The following is a 17643-nucleotide window of genomic DNA, read 5'->3' as shown; positions in this document are numbered from 1 at the left end:
AGTAGCTTATTCCTACAAAACAGAAGATTTCCCAGCTCTAAAGTTCTCTCACTGTTTTCCAAAGAGTCTGCCAAAACCAGGTAATGGCTGGACTGATAACTTTCAAAACTGGTCAGAGAAATGAAACAAACTCCCTTGGATATATAACAGAAATCAAAGCTGGTGACACAGCAAATGTTGGAGCAGCCAACAGGTGAGGCTGCTATCCCAGTCTGTGAGAGAAGGACAATTTTTCTTCTTTATTCCTATTAAGAAATTCCTCCTCCACACCTCACAGAACATCCCTCCAATGCTATTCCATGGGCTGCCTTCCTCTTCTCCTGCTGCAGAGCAGCTCCAAGAGAACAAGGGGGTCATGAGAGCAGCAGAGAAGAGGCAGCAGGTACCCTGGAGGTGCAAGAAGTTAGGGGCTGCTGCTGAGATCCCCCTCAACTCCACATCAGAGTTGTCCCGAGAGGGTTGCAGGGAACCCAGGAACCCCAAAGTGCTTTGCCTGAAGGCGGAAAAGGAGGTTGCAGTGGTTTCTTTAGGAAGGCTGCGTCCAGAATTGGGAAGAAAGCAAAGAAAGGAAAAGGATGAAGAAAGCAAGTGAACACAGCAGAAGCTGCTGTCATCACCAACACTGGTAACTGAAGAAGTCACATACAGGAACACCTCTACTAATTAATATTTTACCAACTGCATGTGTTTTTTTTGATGCTTTTAAAAAAAGCAGAAGGTGAGTTCATAAGAACGGTAAAGCTGCATTTTCCATTTGCACCACATGTGTTAACAGACATTCTTGTCTTCTGTTCAGCTACATAAGCAAATTGCGACAGTGTTGAAGACTACACAGTTGTTTATGAAAAAGATACTTAATTCAAATGAATGACTGACAGAGATTTTAAAGCCTCTGAGTTATGATAAATAAATATATGCCTGTACAAGTTCACCCCATGATTAAAAGAAACATTGGACAAGAGTCAGCAGAGTTGCACAAGGAAACAAAAAACATCCAACACACATACAGAGGCCTATCAGAGCATTTTTCTTAGCTTCTTTACACCCACTCACATGCAATTCACTTTTCTTTTTCACTAAGGAGAAAAAAACTTAAGAAAGAGGATTAATCTTTCTTCAAGTAATTCAAGATCTTTAAATGACCTCTATACATACCTGCAATTAAAACTAGTACATCAACTCCATCATAGAAGTAAAGTACTTTCATCAGAGAATTCTATACCAATATAAAACCAGAGGAAAACTATTGGAAAAAACCCCAAACCAAAAAATACACCTCTATAAACAGGAAAGTTTCACTGCATCTACAGTATAATAGGATCCCATGTTCAGCACCTACCCAGAAATGGGACATAAAAGGCCGTTTCATAGAATCACAGGCTGGTCTGGTTTGGAAAGAAACTTTTTAAAGCTCACCCAGGCCCAACACCCTGCCACAGGCAGGGACACCTTCCACTAGACCAGGTTGCTCCAAGCCCTGTCCAACCTGGCCTTGAACACTGCCAGGGATGGGGCAGCCACAGCTTCTCTGGGCACCCTGTACCAGTATTTCACGTGGTGATAATTTGCGAGACCTTTATGGAGCATTATAAAGCCCCCAAAAGCTGACAAATCAAATATGGGAAAAACAACAATGCTTCACGCCCTGGCACCATGTCAGCTTGCATGTTGGTCACTGTTCTCTTCACTCCTACAAAATGTAAGACTTAAATGGCAACAAATCCAGGAACTTCACATTTTAATTCTTCATTCTCTCCTCACTTAGGCTAACACAACTCGCCCATGGTGCCACACCATCACCCAAAGAGCAGACTTTATTCTTCTCAGTCCTTTGCTCCTGCCGTATGTTGCTCCTCCCGTCGCTAGAGCACCAAGCTTATTAGAGAAAACCAAAAGACAGAAATCCAGCCATTTCTCTTAGATTAACGTACCTTGCACCGGTTCCTCAGCCATGTCAATGCATCCAGCACATACCCCTGCACCGGCAGAGTGGAGGAGGCACCAGTGGAGGAATGTGAACAAGGTGCCAGGGAGAGGTGGGACTGTTTCCCTTGGCACCAATACCAACGTATGCCAGTTAAAATCAAACTATTATTTAGGGACATAATAATTGCAATTTCCAAGTATTTTTCATGATGTGTTCTGTTGGTTTTCTACTTTTACTTTAGTCAAACCAACACAAAAGTCAAATTTCAACAAAAAGTAATCCATTGGAGTCTTTTTTCTTGTGTTACTTCACATCTACATGCCCTTTCAGTCATTGCTGTCAATGTGCCATACAACTTCCTTGGACAGATGCCTTGAGGACGAATAGGAAATCTTCCCAGCTGTTTTTAAAATTGCAAAAGTTACTTCCAATACCAAAAGGGACACTTCACACCATATGAATCATGAAGGCAGTATCTCAGAGCTGGTAACTAACTGTTCAAAAGGAATAATCTGGCTTTGGAATAATGGCAGAACCTGAGCCCAGTCTTATCCCAGTTAGGACTACAAACCAGATTAACAATGCTCTTTATATTCTTTTAGATATATATATTTATTCTAATCCACATTTTATTCTCAGTGCTGTCATACTCTGTCATTCCAATCACTGGTGGCTACCTATCCCTATGTGAAGTAGTTGGGATTTTGAAATTAAAGAAATTCATGTCTTTCATAGGCCAAATATTCCTTCTGATTTTCTTCAGGCACATAATACATTACAGATTCATTTTTAAAGCTACAGATCAATTTGAATAACGATTTACTTATTCAACTTCCTGCCACTAATATTGCCTATGCAGACATGCATGCAAACACCATTCCCCTGCAGCCATACAGACACCATGACCTAAACTTGTCATGATCTAGGCAAATGCCCACAAAAACAGTCATATATGCTCAGCTGCCACAGCAACGAACATAAACCTCATGCTGCAACAGCAAAGGTGTATTTTGCTTCCTCAGACTGAAGTAGGCTTTTTAGGGTGGCAGTAACAGGGAAGTGAAGTCATCAACTTGTCTTAATCACAAGCAAGAATTACGTTAGCAACTTCAAAAAGTCTCAAATTCCAGGGCACATGAACAAGAATGGGATCCACCAATTTCCCCCCCCCCTTCTAATTTTTTTTTCATACCCAAGTTTTCCTAAGATTGAAGTTGTCAGAGGTTCCAAGTTATGTGAAAAAAATAACAAGATTTTCTAATTAATGAAGAGGCAAATAGTCACCTCTTGCAGTGATAAGGCTGCATACCAGTGATCCAGTCATGAAAAACAAGAAAGGACTACAAGTTTATCAGCCAAAGTGTCAAAGAAGAGAATGGGCAGGCTGTAAGGAGACCTTTTCTGACACTAGAGTCCTAGAGACCTCAGAGTGATCTTCATCTTCCTTTACTTGTGACCCAAGTGAAGGAACATGACAAGGGGGAATGGCTTTAAACTGACAGGGGAGATTGAGATTAGACATTAGGAAGAAATTCTTTGCTACGAGACGAGGTGCTGGCACAGGTTGCCCAGAGAAGCTGTGGCTGCCCCATTCCTGGCGGTGTTTAAGGCCAGGTTGGACGGAGCTTGGTCTAGTGTCCCTGCCTGTGGCAGGGGGTTGTAACTAAACGAGCTATAAGCTCCCTTCCAGCCCAAACAAGTCTGGGATTCTATGAAACCAAGTACATCTTTTGCAACCTGCTTTTAACAAGATTCAAACTCTACCATCACCAAACCCTTGTGAAGAGCAAAGGTTTGACACCAACATACGAAGTACTACCAGCAGCCACAGCCTGTCCCAGCCCAAGGCTGAGCATTCAAAGGGCATTTATCCACAATAAAACCCAAGTGTACAACAAAGCATCAGGCTCTCACATGAAATATATGCCCCAATCCCTGGCAGAAAGGCAACCAGGAGGCAAAAAAAAAAATCAAAAATATATAAGCAATAAACAAAATCAGGAAGAAATGAGTCAATTAATCAAGAAATTCTTTGCCTCCACAAATTCTGCTACCTGAGAAGCAAGCAAGTTTTCTGCCTGAACACTCTTCACTGTTTCTGTGATGCCAGTGCCTCACACAAAACAACACGTGGCTAATGGAAATAGCAATTTTTCACATGACAGAAGCAAAGAATACAAAGTATTCTCTTCTTGCATAAAATAGAGGTATTTAACTACTTTTTCTCAAAATATTATAAAAATAAAGCTGTAAATCAATCTGCCATATTAGAACTAGTGTAAAAGTGCCTTACTGCTATCATGCTTCACCTAACTTAAGTTCAGGGTAAATAAGAGCTTTTACACCTTCAGTACCAGGTAAATAAGTGCTTCCCTATACATGAAAGCATGCACAATGCTGACAAAGGCAGACAACAAGATGCAGAGCTATTAAAAACAATGTATAGATTTAAAAATAGAAATGCACCAGAGGCACAGGACAAATGCTGTGATTTTATGTTTCACGCGATTTTCAAGGAGTAATACTGGGATAATTGGTTAAGTTTTCCCCCTCTCATCCTTTACCATAGGAATAACAGAAATTGTTAGTCTAGCCTACCTACTTCTTCCCTAGAAACCTTCTGAAAAGAAACCTTTCCTGAAAAGCCTTGAGAGAAGTTACCAAATACAAATTGAAGTGCTTCCATACTCACTCAAACATTAGCAAAGCACTCTTCAGATGTTAATACTAACTAGGAGGAAACCCCTCACTTCAAACAGCTATCAAAATAACGATCCTAGCAACTCTAAGATAATTCAATTGCCATCCTTTTTAGAACTAATTTGGAACTGACTTGTATCTGAAATGAAATATACTCAGTTAGGTCATCGTGCACACAATCAGACAACGTAATCAATATTAAAACAGTATAATTAAAAGAATAATCAGTAGTTTCTTGAGATGATGCCTGCATAACGCCAAGCAAGTTATGTGAAACAACACAGCAACATTTCATTTTTTAGAATCATAGAATAGCTAGGGTTGGAAAGAACCTTAAGATCATCTAGTTCCAACCCCCATGCCATGGGCAGGGACACCTCGCTCTAAACCATATCACCCAAAGCTTTGTCCAACCTGGCCTTGAACACTGCCAGGGATGGAGCATTCACAACCTTCCTGAGCAACCCATTCCAGTGCCTCATCACCCTAAAGGAAAGAATTTCCTCCTTATATCCAATCTAAACTTCCCCTGGTTAAGTTTTAACCCTTACCCCCTGTCCTGTCACTACAGTCCCTAATGAAGAGTCCCTCCCCAGCATCCCTATAGGCCCCCTTCAGATACTGGGAAGGCTGCTATGAGGTCTTCCCGCAGCCTTCTCTTCTCCAGGCTGAACAGCCCCAACTTTCTCAGCCTATCTTCATATGGGAGGTGCTCCAGTCCCCTGATCATCCTTGTGGCCCTCCTCTGGACTTGTTTCAACAGATCCATGTCCTTTTTATGTTGAGGACACCAGAACTGTACACAATACTCCAAGTGAGGTCTCATGAAAGCAGAGTAGAGGGGCAGGATCACCTCCTTCGACCTGCTGGTCACGCTCCTTTGGATGCAGCCCAGGATACAGCTGGCTTTCTGGGCTGCAAGCGCACACTGAAGCTGGCTCATGTTCATTTTCTCATGGACCAGCACCCCCAAGTCCTTCTCTGCAGGACTGCTCTGAATCTCTTCTCTGCCCAACCTGTAGCTGTGCCTGGGATTGCTCCGAACCAGGTGTAGGACCTTGCACTTGTCATGGTTAAACTTCATGAGGTTGGCATCAGCCCACCTCACAAGCGTGTCAAGGTCCCTCTGGATGGCATTCCTTCCCTCCAGCGTATCAACCGAACCACACAGCTTGGTGTCATCGGCAAACTTGCTGAGGGTGCACTCAATCCCACTGTCCATGTCAGCAACGAAGATGTGGAACAAGATCGGTCCCAGCACCGATCCCTGAGGTACACCACTTATTACTGGTCTCCAGCTGGACATTGAGCCATTGACCACAACTCTTTGCATGCAGCCATCCAGCCAGTTCTTTATCCAACAAGTGGTCCATTCATCAAATTGATGGCTCTCCAATTTAGAGACAAAGATGTCGTGTGGGACAGTGTCGAACGCTTTACACAAATCCAGGTAGATGACATCAACTGCTTTACCCACTGTCCATCAGTTCTGTAGCCCCATCGTGGAAGGCCACCAAATTGGTCAGGCAGGATTTCCCCTTAGTGAAGCCATGCTGGCTGTCACCAAGCACCTTGTTGATTTTCATGTGCCTTAGCATGCCTTCCAGGAGAATCTGCTCCAAGATTTTGCCAGGCACAGAGGTGAGACTGACTGCTCTGTAATTCCCCGGGTCATCCATTTTCCCCTTCTTGAAAATGGGGGTTATATTTCCCTTTTTCCAGTCATCAGGAACTTTACCTGACTGTGTGATTTTACAAATATGATGGCCAGTTGCTTAGCAACTTCATTCGCCAGCTCCTTCAGGACCCACAGATGGATTTCATCAGGACCCATGGACTTGTGCATGTTCAGGTTCTTAAGATGGTCTCAAACCAGATCCTCTCCTACAGTGGGCCCAAGATCTTCATTCTCACAGTCCCTGCATCTGCCTTCCAAGACTTGAGTGGTATGGTCGAAGCATTTGCCAGTGAAGACCGAGGTAAAGAATTCATTAAGAACCTCAGCCTTTTCCAAATCCTGTGTAGCCAGTTCTCCTGATAGCTTCCGGAGGGGGCCTACATTGTCCATAGTCTGGTTTTTATTCACTACATATCTATAGAATCCCTCCTTCTTATCCTTAATATCCCTAGCCAAGTTTAATTCTAACTGGGCCTTAGCTCTCCTAACCTGGTCCCTAGCTTCCCAGACAACATCCCTGTCCTCTTCCTAGGCCGCCTGTCCTTGCTTCTACTTTTTATAAGCCTCTTTTTTCCTTTGAATTTTCCTCAGGAGCTCCTTATCCATCCAAGGAGGTCTCCTGGCCCTTCTGCTGCACTTCCTTCTAGTTGGTATGCAACACTCCTGAGCTTGTAGCAGGTGATCCTTGAATATCAACTAAGAGCCTTGAGCCCCCCTGCCCTCTAGGGCTATATCCCATGGAACCTTACTAAGCAGGTTCCTGAACAGGCCAAAGTCTGCTCTTCTGAAGCCCAGGGCAGTGAGCTTGCTGCACGCTCTTCTCACTGCCCTTAGGATCTCGAATTCACCCATCTCATGATCACTGCATCCAAGACTGCCCTGGAGTGCCACATTTCCAACCAGCCCTTCCCTGTTGGTGAGCACGAGGTCGAGCATGGCACCTCTCCTTGTCGGCTCCTCTATTACTTGCAGCAGGAAGTTGTCTTCCACACAATCGAGGAACCTACTGGATTGCTTTTGCCAGCCCGTACTGTCCCTCCAACAGATATCAGGGTGGTTGAAGCTCCCTATGAGAACAAGGTCCTGCTAACGTGAGGCTGTTCTTCTCTATAGAGTGCTTTATCTGCAGGTTCCTCTTGATCAGGCGGTCTGTAACAGATCCCCACAGTAATGTCTCCCATCGCTATTTTCCCTTTAACCCTGACCCACAAACTCACCAGTCCCCAGACAGAGTTCCATACTCTCCAGCCTATCCCTAACATAAAGGGCAACTCCCCCTCCACGCCTGCCAGGTCTGTCTTTTCTAAAGAGCCTGTAACCTTCCATTCCATCACTCCAGTCATAGGAGCCATCCCATCATGTTTCTGTGATGCCTATAATGTCATACCCCTGTAGTGAGAATGCTCCATTAATCTCTATTTTTTTTAACACAAGATGAATGCTACCTTAGGATTCAGATATTAGCAAACGCCAGACACTTTAAAGCCCATCTTCAGATAACCTTAAGGCTTAACAGTTCTTGTTAAGAGGACAGAGAGGATAACTGAACATGTTCCATGTCAACAACTGGGTTTAAAATTAAAGAATCAGGGTATTCCTAAAGGCACACCTAAAGCACAAAGGCATGTTGCAGTTCTCACCAAGACAGCAATTCTCCTAGCAAGAGCGATACACATGCTGGCCTGTCTGTTGGGTGGGATAAAGACCCACCTTTGCTCACAAGCCACTGGGCAGCTGAGCATCCCCCAAAACAAAGAGAAGATGGACAAGCTGCTGTGTCAGCTGGCAGCCCTCTGAAAGTCATGCTCTAACAGAAATTGAACCATACAAACCCGACACATTCCCGAGCACAAGAGGGATGAGGTGATAGCCACCATGTGCACTGCCTGATGAGCACAGACCTCACAGGAGGACAGAGAACCTCCTCTCCCAAGCACTAATACTGCCCCTTCACTGAATAATGTGGTGAAGACCAAGACCACTGAAGTAGATAAAGGCTGCTGCCACAACCAAGCTTGCTACTGCTCCTACTGAGGTCATGACTGCAATAGCAGCAGGGAATCTGGAACAAACATCTCTAGCAGAGTGGACAGGTGAACAATTTTTGGTAGTTTTAGGTGGTATTTGGTCCTTTTACTCAAAGGACTCATTTAAAGCTGTTCTTCAGCCTAAACTTTTCCACATATGCCACTTCAAAATAACCAAAATATTCTCCATTCTTTTTCTAATATACATCAGATTTCTTTTCGCTCTCTTGTTTTTACAAAACCATGAAACTATTAGTTTTTGAAGTGATGCAAAACTAAACATGCTGCTTGGAAAAAGCCCATAATTAAGCAGGCTGCAATCATTTCTCATTCTCTGGCTCCTTTTCAATGTATACGTCATTCTTTTGTTCCTCCTGCAGTATATTCCCATGGCAGCAGCCACCATGCTGATCCTAGGCATAGCTTACTAGTTAGGAGAATGGAAAGGAGGAGGGCAAACAGAATGGAGAGAGCAAAGAAAACAGCACTATACAATCCCATGAAAAACCCTCACTGGGATATTGGAGAAAGTAGCTTACAAATACCTTCCCACACAACGCTTGTTAGAGGATTTATCTGCTCCTTTTAAGGATCTTCTCACAAAGATCTTTACTTCTCAGTCTAAGGAAGATATTGACATCAAAATCTATTTTTAGTTAACCGAAAAAGAAGCAAAAGAAAAAAAAAAAATCACAGCTAAAATTTTTTTTATATATATATATATACACATGGGAATATTTGCCTGGGTCAACTCAAAAATGCCTCAGCGAGGTTTAGTATTAATCTAAACTAACATTTCTTTTTACACAGTAGAAAGTAATTAAAATTAGCCTGGGTATCAATTAGTTTCTACTGCAGCCTCTTCAGGTGCTAGTAGCACCTTTTAGACATCTAATGATAAAATGCCTAATGTCTAGAACAATAAGAGCCACATACTCCTACCACAATCTTCTAACTATAAACTTCATGCCAGAGATTTTCACATGAAAAAGTTGTTATCTGTAGAGCTGTCTTTTTTTTAAAGGTATTTAAATTCAAGTAATTATTAGTGCTGAAGAGTAATTATTCAATCATTCAAAAATTCAATTTTGAAAGACATCCACAGTAACCAATGCTCCCATTCTATGTCACACTCAGAATCACTATTTCGCTTGGATTTAGCAACAGTGTTTTGAAGGTGAAGGTTGGAACCAGGCCTGGTTAAAAGAGATTTTTTGAAAAGACGTGAACATTTTATGTGTTTGGCACTTAAAAGAGTACAGAATGATCTGAGGGCCCACAGGGTGAGATTTATGCTATCAGTGTTTGTGTTTCATATCCAGCTTATGTTCAGAGCCCCATCTGTCTGAGACAGCTGAAGTTCAAAGCTAAGAGCCTTAGCTTACCAGCTCAGGTACAATAACATGCTAATGCAGCTCCAAGTTTTAGACTGGATCTGCCTCACGCTTAACCAGCTCAGAGCAGGTGTAAAACAAGCCAAAGGTTATTGCTGAAAAATCGTTATAGAACTACATAAATTATTCATACAGATGGTTAGCAGTGGAGAGTTGATGACCTTTTTCACTGGAAGAGAATTGAAATTTGAAGTGATCATATCAAAAGACCAAAGTGGAACACAGCCTTTAGTTCTCTGAATGGTACAAATAGATAAGTGCTGATATTTTAAAGAGATATATACATACACACATACCCATTCTATGATTCTGTAAATGAAGAGAGATCATTGGCACAAGAAGAAAACAAGGAATCGAAAGCATCCAGGAAAAAAAATAAATCTACAGGAAGCGTCATCCAAAATTCTCTCATCTCTCCATCTGCTTCCCAAGAGACCCTGTATTCCAGAATGTGAGCTGAAAATGAAACATACAGATGTTGCATAGTGTCTACATATACATACCTCAGAATTTTTTCTTGCACATGTATCATAATATTGAATCATAGAATGGTTTGGACTGGAAACTCACCTAAGATCATCCAGTTCCAACCCTCTGCCATGGGCAGGGACACTTTCCACTAGACCATATCACCCAAGGCTCTGTCCAGCCTGGCCTTGAAAAGCCATACAGAGCATCCAAGTTCTCAAGTGCTATAAGCATACACGTACATAAGGACCTATGTCTGAGATCACATACAGGGTTTAGATCAACAGTTAAACAGGAGCTTCATTCTTTCTTACAGACTTGCTTGTTCCTGATCTCAGGTTTCACACATCCTGGTGCTAAGCACAAGGAGGCATAAGTTCTTGATATCTCCTGAAGTGGGACGCCTCTTGGACTTACCAGGCTTCTTCATTTTACCTGTAGTAAATTTAATGGATAACACTACCATAACACAGCTTGTAAGGCAGCTGACAGAGCTTGTGAAATTATATCACAAGGAGAATTTTTTGCACTTCCTGATAGGTTTATACATCTATCTCGTGGATTCTAACACATCATCAGCATAGCATAAAGCAACACCTGATTTACAAGTTGAGGTATTGCTGTGACGTGGCATCCATCAAGAACAAAAGAAGACCTAGGATCAACAGAACAGTTCATAAGAGCATAAATGGTAAAAACATCTAACTAAGCAAACTAATCTATCATGCTAATCTTGAAGCACCAAGTGTAAAATACAACACTTCACAGGCCAAGAATGACAAACATGCAAACTGATAAACCTTTAAACTGGTCTAGTTCTGCCAGATCTAGCTCTGCCAGTTTTCCATCAACTAGCAAACACCAATAAAAACTTAAAGAATTATGTGTGAAGAAAATATCATATTATTTGTGTGCCAACAGATTATATATTAGCATTGGAATAGCTTTAAGGGATGAGACTTTCTGAAGGAAGATACTCAATTTTAAAACAATTCATACATGCTCCAGACTTCTAAATCACTTTCCTCTGGTAAACACTACCATGAGCAGTAAAAAGATACCATAAGGCTTTGTCCTGAGACACTGAAACCTACTATAACACATGATAAAATTAATCCAAAAATACAGACTTCAGAAAACAAAGAAAAAGCCAATGCTTACCTTCAAGAGGTGCAAAATCCTAGAAAATATGTGGTGTAGCCTGACTCTGTGAAGCCAACTGATGTTCTAAATGCAATTTGCTTCAGAGTCTTCCTCTATAAAGGATGCAATACATCATCTCATTTGATTCCTCTTTTTCCTTGATTCACACGGAAAATTCTCTCCTTGCTGCAGAAGACTCTAGGCTAGACCAGTCTATCTCAGTCACTTTCAGCTCCTAGCAGTTTTCTGTCCATTTATTGTATTCAGACTCTAATTAAATCTGGGTATGGATCAGCATTTGAAGGAAGCCACAGAACAGACATCATTTTAATGATTATTTACTGAAAATTCAGACCTTCTTGTAGATAGAATGCCATGCACGGGAAAAAAAAACCTACACAAAACCACTATTCTTGGAATATCTCTGAAGTCACTGCTGTTAAATAACATGTGCTCTTCCCAGTAAAAGTGGAATCACTGTCTTAGGCACCAACCTAGGGACAGACCAAAGCAGGGCAAGATAACACAGACAACTGTATTCTCAGACAACTCCCCACTTTGAGCACTCTGTACAGTTCTGGTATCACCAAATTAAGAAGGACATGGAGGTGTTGGAGCAAGTCCAGAGGAGGCCATGAGGATGATCAGGGGCTGGAGCACCTCCCATATGAAGGCAGGCTGAGAACATTGTTGTTGTTCAGCCTGGAGAAGAGAAGGCTGCATGGAGACCTCACAGCAGCCTTCCAGTAGCTGAAGGGGGCCTACAAGGATGCTGGGGAGGGACTGTTCATCAGGGACTGTAGTGATAGTTGCTCATATAGCTCCTCAGTACAAGGCCACAGTGACAGACCTAAAATCTTCACCAACCAAGCTGCTCTTCCTTTTATTTTAGAGAAATTGAATCAAAATAACATGTGTGCATTAGAAGTGGCTCCTGAATGAGAGCATCAGGAAGGTAATCACTCCATCAGGAAAAGTCAACATAGCAAGTTAATACAATGAGACGTACTATCAATCATAGTTTGGAAATCATTCAAATTGTTGGTGTAGAGGAAACAAAACAGCCTTTTGGGGTACATGCAAGCTTAATATAAACAGGTATGAAAAAGAAAATAACAGAATCATACAATCACAGGCTGGGTGGGGTCAAAGGAACCTGAAAGCTCATGCATTTTCAACCCACTGCCACTGGCAGGGACACCTTCCACTAGACCAGGTTGTTCAAATCATGGAGAAAATGGAAGCTTCCTTTTATAACCCAGCCCATTATAACAGCCAACTGAGTAATATGTCGTTTAGGTTTGCTTCATCATAATTTGATTTTTCAAGAGGAAATATTTCAGTATTGCTTATGGATAGAAACAATTCTATCACAACTGAATGGTTGCTCTCAATGCATTATATACACACCTCAGTTCTTGACAGACCTTGTTCTTCAACTACTATATCATCAATAACCCCCCTCAGAAAGCCACAAAAAAAACCTTAATATTATCCTTAAATTATTTTCAGACAGTAAAATCAACCTTGACCTCAAAGCCTTCAGTTTTGCTTTTCCCAATGTACACAATATGCACATCTGCCAAGTTAAATGGGAATATGGGAATTACATACATCAGCCTTGGCAACCAGCTGAGACTATAGCTCACCTACACATGCCCAAACTGTCTTTATACCAGCATGATAGCTATCAGTGGCACAGAGCTAGGTGCAGGCCACAACATTGGCCCCAGCAGCAGCAGAGATGCCATGAGCCTTCTGTTGATGGTGTTCTTGAATCAGTGGGAAAGCTGCAAAGCATCAGGTTAGCCTGGGGTATGTCTACATGAATCTACATGTCTGGAAGGAATATTAAGTCTGCTTACATATTTACATTGAAATTCATAAAGAAGTGGGGATGGGTAGTCACTGCTATGCTAACTGACGAGCTTAATTCCATCTTCCTCTCATTTCTTGCACTTAAAGAGGAAATTCTCTCTAAAATCCCTTACAAGTTAACGTAAAACACATGATGTATCACTTAGCATCAGGAAGCAAAGAAATTCATATATTTTCATGCCTGATAAATAAACAAGAGGAAAAATGCAGTAATGAATCAAAATATGTGACAATTATCTCAAAGGTCACTGTATTTATGGTACTTATTATATATTAATGAAATATGCCTAATGAACATCCTTCCAATTAGCACTGTAGGATGCCCCACAGCAAATTCAGCAATCACAAATGTGTGAATAGGATGAAGCTTCCCCCTGGCATTCCCAAATTAAGCATGTGTGGGAATACTTTATCAGATCCAGGCCAGACCATTTAACACTACATAAATACATTCAAGTCAGCATTACCAAATATCAATGAGTCACTAATATTTATGGGTCATAACTTGGAGCTGTTACCTTATCTTGTCTTAAGTCATTAGTAAAATGTAAAATTAATAAATGTCTTACTGCCTTTGCAAACAATAAATGACTCATGAGACTTGCTATTAATTATATTTCAAGAATACTCTGAATCTGAATTTTTTCTTTCAATTTCCACCTGCCAAATTGATTTGAAACCATTTGATTTGTATGGCCCATTAAGCAAGATAAAACATGCAAAAAAGAGATTTCTATTCCTTCTTCCCTCACTCCACCTGGAAACCTGGTAAAGCCAATGTATGCCTTCTGAAGGTATGAATAGTGCTGCTGCATCCCATAGGGAATTACTATCCTGAGGGAAAAAAACAAACCCAACAAGCAAACCTGAGCTACTCACAGAAATTTTAACCTGTGAGTTTAAAACATCGGTAAGAGCCTACAATCTATCTTTTGAACCTACATCATTTAAGCTTACTGAAAAAGGCTCTTAGCAGGAATACGATTTTTGTGTTTCCTAAAATACTCCCATTTTGGAGGGGGTGTGTTATAATAAAATCCCACCAAAAATCTGCATGCCAGAGCAACTCAGGAAGTACCCAACCAGCCTTGCCACTCATCTTGAGCTCTCCAGCTAGCTGGGACAGCCTCAACAGCTAGAAGACAGAGCAAGTTAAGAATATGAAAGGTAAGGTTCCCTCAGCCTTGAATATCACTTCTAGACAGACATTCCTTGGTCTTTTATCAATGACAGGCTCATGTAAAAAGGCAGGTAATGTTACCAGCTAATTACACATTTCTTTATGCTTAGGGCTATGCAAAAACACAGGAGAGCTGACCACTGCTACATCAAAAGCAGAAATTGCTATTGGAGCTACCAAGTGCTGCAGAGTACCTGCAGGTGGAACATTCTGAAAATATGTGTCTGGTACGTTACATTGATAAATGGATAAAAGATGGGCTGTCTCTTCAATGAATTACTCTTCTGCCTTCCTCCCATCCTATATATCTGAAGTACCCTGTTCCCACTTCCATTATCTGGCAAACAGTTAGCTAGAAAACAAACTGCACACTGTACAACCCCTAATCCTATTCGACCTCAAAAGACAACCATATAATCCAACATAAGACCTGCCTGGGGTATTATCAAACAGCAAATATCCTCCTGTGCTTTGTGCTGCCATTGCATGCAAGGTTCTGTCCTCCTCGCACACCCACTGCTCCCATTAACGGTAAAAGCATGTGTTATTTGGTGTTGATTGATTAACTCTAATGGAAATACTTTCATGCATCGTGGGAAGAACACATACCAAAGCTTTAATAAAAACCTAGAGCAAGGTCTTCTCAGGACATTGTGATGGGAAACAGGCTAAGAGAGAGTTTGAAAACAAATATACTGATGGTAACCAGGAACTTTAACAACTTGTTTGTCCAGCCTCTCTGGTTGCCATTTATCTTGTTAAATTGTACCTGGGATTTAAACACTGCTAACTATATTGCCAAATCAAATGCAAGATGTCAACTAAACGTGTTGAAAATGCATACCAGAGGATCACCACTGATATTCTCAATATTACAGTACATTTGTGTAAGTCTTCTATTACTGCCTTTGGTCTGGAAAAGAACCTTAGGAATCACAGAATCACACAGTGGTTTGGGTTTGAAGGGACCTTAAAGCTCATCCAATTCCAACACCCTGCCACAGGCAGGGACACCTTCCACTAGATCAGGTTGCTCCAAGCCCTGTGCAACCTGGCCTTACCCACCCTATAAGTGTAATGCTTCCTTCATATGATATTTTGCTTGGAATTCACATGGGACGTTGAAATGACTTGTGTTGACCTGTCTCATGTTACTATTCTTTACCTACTTACGTAAAACTTGATTTCTTATCCAGAACCAGAGTTTTTGCTAATTTGACTTTCCACAACTTGCTGCATGTATTATAAATATACAATGAACAGAGGCAAGCCCTCCCACTCAGTGCTCACGTAGGAGCTTAATAACAACATCCCTTATCTTGCTAGAGAAGCAGCCCGTAGGATGTACAGATAATTTTTGCTTACAATCAGCAGTTTGGTGTTGAACCACAAAACTTTGGCTCTTAGTCATGTTAACTAGCAAACGTGCCAATGCAGGGACTGGCAGACCTTTCCCTACTAAATACTGATATTATTTTCTGTAGTGCTAAGAAGTTCAAACCACTTGATGCACCAGTATGCTGCATTTACAACGTGATGTCTATTTACCCATGATTTCTTGGCCATTTTTGAACTGAAAGACTCTAGTGGCAAACCTCATACATTGTGCTGCTCTCTCACTCCACAGCTGCAATGCATGCAGATTTTCTGGTAACTGAGAAAACATTAAAATCGTAGAATCAAATAGGTTCGAAAAGACCTTTAAGACCATCAAGTCTAACCTTTAAACCACTAAACCATGTCACTAAGGGGCTCATCTACACAGCTTTTGAACACTTCTGGGACAGTGATTTCCACATTAGCCAAAATAGTGACAGAAAGACAAACTGGATCATCCAGTCATTTCACACACCTTCTTCTTGCCACAAACATGTTACTTCATTATCACTGGAAAATTCCCATGATCAAACCTGCACCGCTTTTTCAGCAGACAAGTTATCCATTAAAACCTCATTTTGGTTAAACCATCCCCGGCAATGAGTTTGAATCGAACACGCTGAACTAAATAAAACCCCCGAGTTTTTTTTACAGGCAAATCTATAAAATAATAGTGAGGCAGTGTGGGTTTGGACTCCAGAGGAGCACCAGGTTCAAACTCTCTGCTGGCCTCAACCCAAGCTCTTTTTCAAATCAAATTCTTGCACAACCCTGCTGAGTGTTGTAATCACTCACTCTTAGGGCATGCCAAGGTGGCTCCTCTTCTGTTGACAGTATTTAATTTGGTACAAAACTCCTACCTAGCATTTGGGCAGAAGGTAGTAAGTAGCTCTGGTGTCTGCTGGCAACAGCAATACGTTCTCATGGTCAGGAGCACCTAGGACTTCTGTTTTACAAGGCTGTACAAAAGAAGAGGCTCAGGAAGCCCTATCCTGAACACTGCATTCAAACGTTCTTGGACAACTCCAGTAAGAGATGTGGGTTCATAACTAATCCCTTGAGAATGGGGATCCAAACCAGCTTCTCCCACAGAGACTGTCAATCTCTTGTTCCATCTCACTGTTATTTTTATGGAAAATGGTGGTTGTACCATGGTTTGTTTAGATTTCTGGGGTGGAATTAAAGCAATATATTCAATAAAGGCAAAGCCGTGTCTTGTTTTCTCTTCACTCACTGGCCTTCCCTACTTGACAGAGCACATTTAAGAGTTTGCTTTAACTGATAGCTCACGGTACAAATAACACCAGCTTTCTTCCAAACAAGTGTCATTTGTTCTTCATGCTCTAGATAAGTGACACATGCTAGTGCAGAACAGCGATAAAGTTGGGAAATTAGCCTCCATTAAATATAAGTACTGGCTTGATTAGGAGTTTTAGAGTGGGATTAATGCTGAAGCTAAAATAAGGAGAAAGACCTAGACTCACCATAGTTTTTCTATTTGATTCGTACCACCCTTTACCTTGGCATGTTTTATGATGTGAAAATGTGAATGACCTTTGTGAGTTGCAGGATACATTTGTGAAGTACATTTATAAGTTTAACAGCTCCCTTTAGTAACACTTTCAGGTCAAATATCAGATACAGAAAATTCCTTGTGGCATGAGAAATAAACTAGTCTACACAACCAAGTACCCAAGTATAAGTAAAAAAGGTAAAAACCACCAGCGAAGCAGTAGAATACAGAAATCCCACTGATATTTGGAAATCAGTCAAATTGAACACAGGGCAGATCTTTAGATGCAGATTACACAACAGCAGTTCAGAATCATCTTTGATTTCTCCCAGGGCTAGGACATAGGTGGTGATCTGGT

The sequence above is a fragment of the Neopsephotus bourkii genome, unplaced genomic scaffold (assembly GCF_033783945.1).
Source record: "Neopsephotus bourkii isolate Nb327-2 ecotype Australia unplaced genomic scaffold, CSIRO-AGI_Nbou_v1 NB_768, whole genome shotgun sequence".
Lineage (NCBI taxonomy): Eukaryota > Metazoa > Chordata > Aves > Psittaciformes > Psittacidae > Neopsephotus > Neopsephotus bourkii.
The sequence above is the reverse complement of the archived record's forward strand: the minus strand, read 5'-3'. Positions refer to the sequence as shown.